Here is a 7,245-nt window from a genome sequence, read left to right as displayed (position 1 = left end):
TTTCCTCATTCCGTAGTTTACTAAACAGATAAATGAGAAAGACAAAACAGAGCAAGGATTCTCTTGTTTCATTAAGCCAGCTGGAAAAGTGACAAACAGAGCCAACAACATCCAAATCAGCAAGAACGCATTACGATTTAGAAAGACAAGACCTGGTACAAATTTCAATAAGCTCTCCCTACTATAGAAATTGGCCATTTTTCAATACTTGACACTAGGCGTGTGAAATACATGTAGCTGGGTCAGAAGTGCAGCTGCAATCAGAACCCTGAACTACGCAGGAAAAGGAATGTGGAAGTTGCAGCAGTAGAGGCTACCTCGTTGTCTCAACTTCTTTAGAGAAGAGTTTCACATCTAGAACTTCTAAGGAGCACAAATGGATTTAATGAAAACAACCTACTTGGAAGTGGGGGTTTTGGTTCAGTATATAAAGGGACACTTTAAGATGGAATAAATGTTGTAGTAAAAGTTTTTAGTTTACAGTTAGAATGGGCTTTCAAGCGTTTTGATCGGAAATGTGAAATGCTAAGCAATATTCGTCATCGAAATCTTATCAAAATCATCAGCTGTTGCAGTGAAGTTGATTTCAAAGCCTTGATACTATACTACATGCCTAATGGGAGCCTTGAAAAATGGTTGTATTCTCAAAACTCTTCTTTGAGTATCCTAGAGAGGATGAATATAATGGCAGATGTTGCGGCGGCAGTGGAATACCTTCATCATGGTTATTCAGTACCTATTGTCCACTGCGATTTGAAGCCGAGCAATATACTACTAAATGATGATATGGTTGTGCATGTTCCTGATTTTGGAATTGCAAAACTCTCTTGGATGGAGGAGATTCTATAACCTAAACCATGACCCTAGCCACAATTGTAACACCCCGACTCCAAATTTATCCCATGTTTTAATTAATTTGAGTGAAATTAAGAATTTACCCGTGTGATAGGGGTAATTTAGTCATTTTCTTATCCGGAAGGAATTTGGGAATTCCAGATGTACTGTTGCTTAGAGCACGGCGAGATAAGTTCGTGAGACACGCAGTGGGCTCGAATCGGAGTTGTAACAAGAGAGTTACGATCGAATGAAACTCAATGCCACGATCGTAAATATTTGAAAAATGGATTTTTGATAAAAAGACATAATTGCCCTCATCTCTCTCTCTCTCCCCCTGCGCGTCTCTCTCTCTCTCGCGACGATGGAACGACCGGCCACGTTTTGCCACCGTGCTCTCGTCCGCCACCAAAGTCGACGGGCTGGTACCAAAATGACGGCCCCCTCTTCCTCCCCACCAGTCCTACCGCCGTGATTTTGCGGAAAACAAGGAAAAAGCTCGGTTTGTGAAACCGCGGCCGTTCTCCGTTGTCCGCCACCGATTCCGGCAAGTGAGGTATGGTTTCTCACCTATTTTCCGAGCTCTAGCTGCCTGTTGGGTAGGAATTGATCAATTTGTAGCGTAGGCAACTCGATTTACGAGTTGGGTTTTGGCCAAATTTCGAGGAGATTCCGCCACTTCGTCAGTTTTTGGGGTATGCCCAAGAAAAAGTGACTCCAAATTAGGTGTATTACCTAGGGTAGGAGTCTTGGCTCTCGATTTGGAAGTTTTCCGGTGATGCGATATCGCTTTGGACAACCACGCTGCCGTGCGTGTGACAACGTGGGCACGTGGTGAGGGCATTTTGTCCCAATGCGATCCTCTCGTTATCCGAGCGCGTAGGTATGCTCAGCATTTCAATTTGGATACCATTAGAGTCCCGAACGGATATCGCATATTGCATATTTTCCGGGTTTGCTAGGTTTGGACCGTTGGATGGTCTGAAGTTATAATATGTTGATCTAGGTATTACCAGGATCGTGTAGGATTGTGGATCGTAAGCGGAACTTTCGGATCGAAATTTGGAGGTTGTGGGCCCCGCGGCCCGTTTGACCCTAGGTTGACCGTGAGACTTCCGAGATAGTCTTACCATTCTTTGAGGGTTAGAATGACCTTAGTGACAGGTCTTGAGCGTTGTTGAGTTAAATGGATATTGTGGGTTTAGGATATAAATTGATGAATTTAAACGGGGGAGTTTATGGAATGCTTTATTGGTTGAGGTTTATATAAGATTAGAAATTATATATTATATATTTAATTGTGTGGATGTATAAAGGTATAGAAAGGGATCGAATGTTAGTTTACAGTGCCATACGCACTACCCCACGTACCCCCCATATTGTGATTATGTTGAGGCCTTTAAACCCGTGTGGCTAGTGAGAATGTAGCCACCCAAAGCGAACAGATATGATGGCTGCCGAGAATGTAGCGGCCCAAGCTTGAGGTCGCACGTGTCGTAGGAGTGGCGGCGTGTTGACAGACCCCATACGTGGCGGGTGCGTCCCGACTTATGAGGGGAGATATGATTGTATGCGGGCTGGTGAGAATATAGCCAAGCCTAGTGTTGAGGTCGCACGTGTCGTAGGAGTAGCTGGCGTGTTGACACCCCATACATTATAACACCTCGACTCCAAATTTATCCCATGTTTTAATTAATTTGAGTGGAATTATGAATTTACCCTTGGGATAGGAGTAATTTGGTCATTTCTTATCTGGAAGGAGTTTGGAAATTTCTGTTGTACCGTTGCGTAGAGCACGGCAAGATGAGTCCGTAGAGACGTAGTGGGCTTAAATCGGAGCTATAACGAAGAAGTTACGGGCAAAACACCACCAGTGGCAAAATCGTAAATATTTTGAAATGAGTTTTTGGTTAAAAGAAAAAAAAGCCCTCAACTCTCTCTCTCTCTCTCTCTCTCTCTCTCTCTCTCTCTCTCTCTCCCGCGCGTCTTTCTCTCTCCTCGACGGCAGCTCCTCCCTCTCCCTCTTCGAAACTCCGCCACCGTCCATGGCGGTGGAAGGGACCGGTGCCAAAGGACCGGCTCAGCCCGCCACAAGACTGACCCTTCCCAACATCGCCGCCGCTCGATCGCGGAAGTGCGAGTTTTTGGCGGTTTCGCTCGAAACCGCTGCTTGATCTCCCTCCTCCGGCCACCGTTTCTGGTGATTGAGGTATGGATTTCTACCTATTTTTCATGATCTAGCTGATGGTTGGTTAGGATTGCATCAATTTTGAGTGTAGGTAGCTCGATTTTCGAATTGGATTTCGGCCGGAATTCGGGATGAGATTTCAACCACTTCCGGTCAGTTTTGAGGTACGTCCAAGAAAAAAAGTGACTCCAAATTAGGTGTATTACCTAGGGTAGGAGTCTTGGCTCTCGATTTGGAAGTTTTCCTGCGATGCGATATCGCTTTGGACAATCACGCGCTGCCGGCGCGTGGGCACTATAGTTGAGGGGCATTTTTGTCCCACTACGATCCTCTCGATGTCATGAGTGCGTAGGTGTGCTCGGATCTCATTTTGGGTACCATTAGAGTCCCGAACGGATATCGCATATCGCGTATTTTTCGGGTTCGCTAGGTTTAGACCGTTGCATGGTCCTGAAGTTATAATATTTGATCTAGGTATTACCAGGATCATGTAGGATTCGACGGATCGTAAAACGCGAGTCCCGGAATACTCCGAAAATGCCAACCCTAGGGTTAGGGTTTTAGTGACCGTCCGATCGTGCGATCGTGAGCGATCCGACCGTCCGATCTGGACCAAACTTGCAGGACGTGTGTCCTAGACCTTGTAGAACCTATAGGAACTTTCGGATCATAATTTGGAGGTCGTGGGCCCCGCGGGCCTGTTTGACCAAGTTTGGGTAGTTTGACCCTGGGTTGACCGCGAGACTTTCGTTGTAGTTCTACCATCCCAGGAGGGTTAGAATGACCTTAGTGACAGGTCTTGAGCGTTGTTGAGTTAAATGGTTTATATGCGAATTTAGGATATTATTATATGATTTAAATTGCGAAATTATCAGATGCTATACCAGGGTTGAGATTTACGAAATAAAGGATTATATGTGATGAATGTAATTATGTATGTATACGAAGGTATTAAAGAGTATAGAATGTTAGTTTACAGTGCTATACACACTACCCCACCCCATATTGTGATTATGTTGAGGCCTTTAAACCTGCAAGGTGAGAATGTAGCCAGCCCAAAGTGAAACGATATGATGGCTGGTGAGAATGTAGCCAGCCTGTTGAGGTCGCACGCGTTTTGGATTAGCCGTGTTGTGACCCATACTTGGCGGTGTGTCCCGGCGTATGAGGGAATACGATTGTGTGCGGGCTGGTGAGAATATAGTCAGCCTGTTGAGGTCGCACGCGTCTTTGGATTAGCCGGCATGTTGACAAACCCCATACGTGGCCGGGTGCATCCCGATGTATGAGGGGAGATACGATTGTGTGCGGGCTGGTGAGAATGTAGCCAGGCCCAGTGTTGAGGTCGCATGCATCTTTGGATTAGCCGGCGTGTTGACAGACCCATACGTGGCCGGGTGCGTCCCGACGTATGAGGGGAGATATGATTGTGTTTTGGTGTGTTGTAATGGATAAATCCTAGAATGTATGAATTTGTATGGCTGTAATGGTTTATTGATATTAGGAGCCAGGATTGATACGAAAGAACTACGTGTGGCTTGATCCCTTAGTAGGGTACGTAGGCAACCTGAAGTTACTAGGTGCAGCCATGGATTAGACTCCACTTAGGTGGTTTTATTGAGTATGATACGGACCTGGTAGTTGGTCCTACTATTTTAGTGAGAATGAGATGCGTTTGTGTTAGGAGGTTGGAGCCTCGTATGCTAAATGGTTGGGAAAGTAAATGATTATATTATTTGGCTTAAGGAATATGTTGGTAGTTTGTTTTGAAGTATTAGAAGGCCAAAGGCCATTTATGTGAATTGCTTGGAAATATATTGTGCGTGCTGCCGGTTGGGTTATAAAATATGTGGAAATATTGGGGAAACGTTCAATTTACAGGGGAGACTCTGCCGAAATCTCGGCAAAAAGTCTCGTGCTCTTAATCCTCTTTGGTAAAAGAGGACATAGTTTTGAGGAGTGAACCCGGCGTGGGTGTGATGCCGGGATCTCCGCATGGTTAAATCTCAGTTCAGAAATTGGGGTCTTGTCATATGTGGCCGGGTGCGTCCCGACGTATGAGGAGATATGATTGTGTGCGGGCTAGTGAGAATGTAGCCAGGCCTGTTGAGGTCGCCGCGTGTCGTAGGAGTAGCTGCGTGTTGCGACCTCATCGTGGCGGGTGAGTCCCGGCGTATGAGGAGATATGATTGTGTGTGGGCTGGTGAGAATGTAGCGAGCCCGGTGTTGAGTCGCACATGTCGTAGGAGTAGCGGTATGTTGACAGACTCTATCGTGGCGGGTGCGTCCCGGCGTGTGAGGAGATATGATTGTGTGCGGGCTGGTGAGAATGTAGCGAGCCAGTGTTGAGTCGCACGTGTCGTAGGAGTAGCCGGTGTGTTGACAGACTACGAGGCCGGGTGCGTCCCGTTGTATGAGGGGGAGCTATGTGATTGTGTTTGGTGTGTTGTGATGGATAAATCCTAGAATGTATGAATTTGTATGGCTGTAATGGTTTAGTTGATATTAGGAGCCAGGATTAATACGAAAGAACTACGTGTGGCTTGATCCCTTAGTAGGGTACGTAGGCGGCCTGAAGTTAATAGGTGCAGCCACAGATTAGACTCCACTTAGGAGGTCTTATTGAGATTGGTTCGGAACTCATTGTTGGTCCCGAAACTTGGTTGAGGCTTGTCCCGTAGACTGAGTGAGTAAAGGTGTGCATAAATAGATTTTGAATTTGTTATATGCATATTTGATGCATTAAGTTATTTTAAAAACATTGTGGGCAGTTCTGCTAGAATCATTTAAAGGCCGGAGGTCATTTGTGTAATTGCATGAGATTATATTGTGCGTGCTGCCGGTTGGGTTATAAAATGTGTTTTATGCAAAATTTTGGGAAATGTTAAATTTACAGGGGAGACTCTGCTGAAATTTCGACAGAAAGTCTCGTGCCCTTAATCCTCTCAGTAGCGAGGACATAGTTTTAAGGAGTGAACCGGCGTGGATGTGATGCCGGGGTCTCCGCAGGTTCATCTCGGGTTCCGGAAAATTCAGGGCGGTCGTGTCAACAATTGGGTATATGGCTCCAGGTGATATACTTGCTAATTTAATATCTTTCAATTCTATACATGTTGTCCTTAATTATGTGTAATTTTCATTTCATCTTATGCATGAATATATAAGTATAATTCATAATGCAGAGTATGAATTGGAAGGAATGGTTTCAACAAGAGGGGATGTGTACAGTTTTGGAATTCTAGTGATGGAAACATTTACAAGAAGGAAGCCAACAGATTAGATGTTTGATAGGGAAATGAATACAAAGCAATGGATTGCAAATTCACTAGTATTACCAGATGTAAAGATAAATGAATTTGTGGATGCCAATTTGCTTGGGATTGGGACAGAGCAGAAAGATGATGATCATGTGAGGAAGAGGGATTGCATATCAGCCATTATGAGATTAGCTCTTACTTGCTGTGCAGAATCACCAGAAGAGAGGACAAGTATGAAAGAAGTTGTAGCCACACTCAACAAAATCAATACAAAGTTTTTGAAGGACGCTGCTGCACGAAGAGGTGTGCTGTTAAACCGTCCTCTTGTTCAACAACACTTCAATTAATGGGTCCTATCCTATGACATGTATTTCATGCACTTTGATTTGGTCAATTTTAGTCTTTAATTTAGACAATATGGAGGAAGGCATGAACTTTTATTTCGGTTTTTGACTGATTTTATGGTGGGGTGTCTAGACTTATTGTATAATATACTAGTCTTGATAGTTGTTATGGTATTAGTATGAAAGGAGGGTTCGTTCTGTTGTGTTGTGGCTGCAACCACGACCTCTTGGGAGCTCCACCGCTGCTTTCACCGTGCCAAGAGGCAAAAAACAACGATTACGGCAGCCAGGCCTCCCACCCTATTTTTGTTGTGTGTAAACCAACAAGTTGGGTTTGGGCCCTTTTGGGAGCTATTAGCCTATAAGCTCAAATCATACACACTTGATACTATGACGGGCCTAAGCCTAACAAATCAAAACACAACTAAATTTGTGTAAACAAATCAATCCACCTACCTTAACTATGTATCTGGTACCTAAAAACAAAAACAAAAAAGGAGTAATTGCGTAGACAGACCAATCCGCCTACCTTAACCATGTATCTTTTCTAACTTTGAATTAAGAGTCACTAATGAATAATTGCGTGTAAATCCCCTCCCTATCATAGAATTATGAATAAAGG

General features: G+C 44.4%; 1 pseudogene; it reads left to right on the top strand.

Annotated features, from left to right (window-relative positions):
- The first annotated feature begins 632 nt into the window (after window positions 1–632).
- Window positions 633–6,626, top strand: LOC148916223 (receptor kinase-like protein Xa21; annotated as a pseudogene).
- The last annotated feature ends 619 nt before the right edge of the window (window positions 6,627–7,245 follow it).

The sequence above is a fragment of the Prunus mume genome, linkage group LG6, assembly GCF_029339155.1.
Source record: "Prunus mume cultivar Tortuosa linkage group LG6, ASM2933915v1, whole genome shotgun sequence".
Classification (NCBI taxonomy): domain Eukaryota; kingdom Viridiplantae; phylum Streptophyta; class Magnoliopsida; order Rosales; family Rosaceae; genus Prunus; species Prunus mume.
The sequence above is the reverse complement of the archived record's forward strand: the minus strand, read 5'-3'. Positions and strand labels throughout refer to the sequence as shown.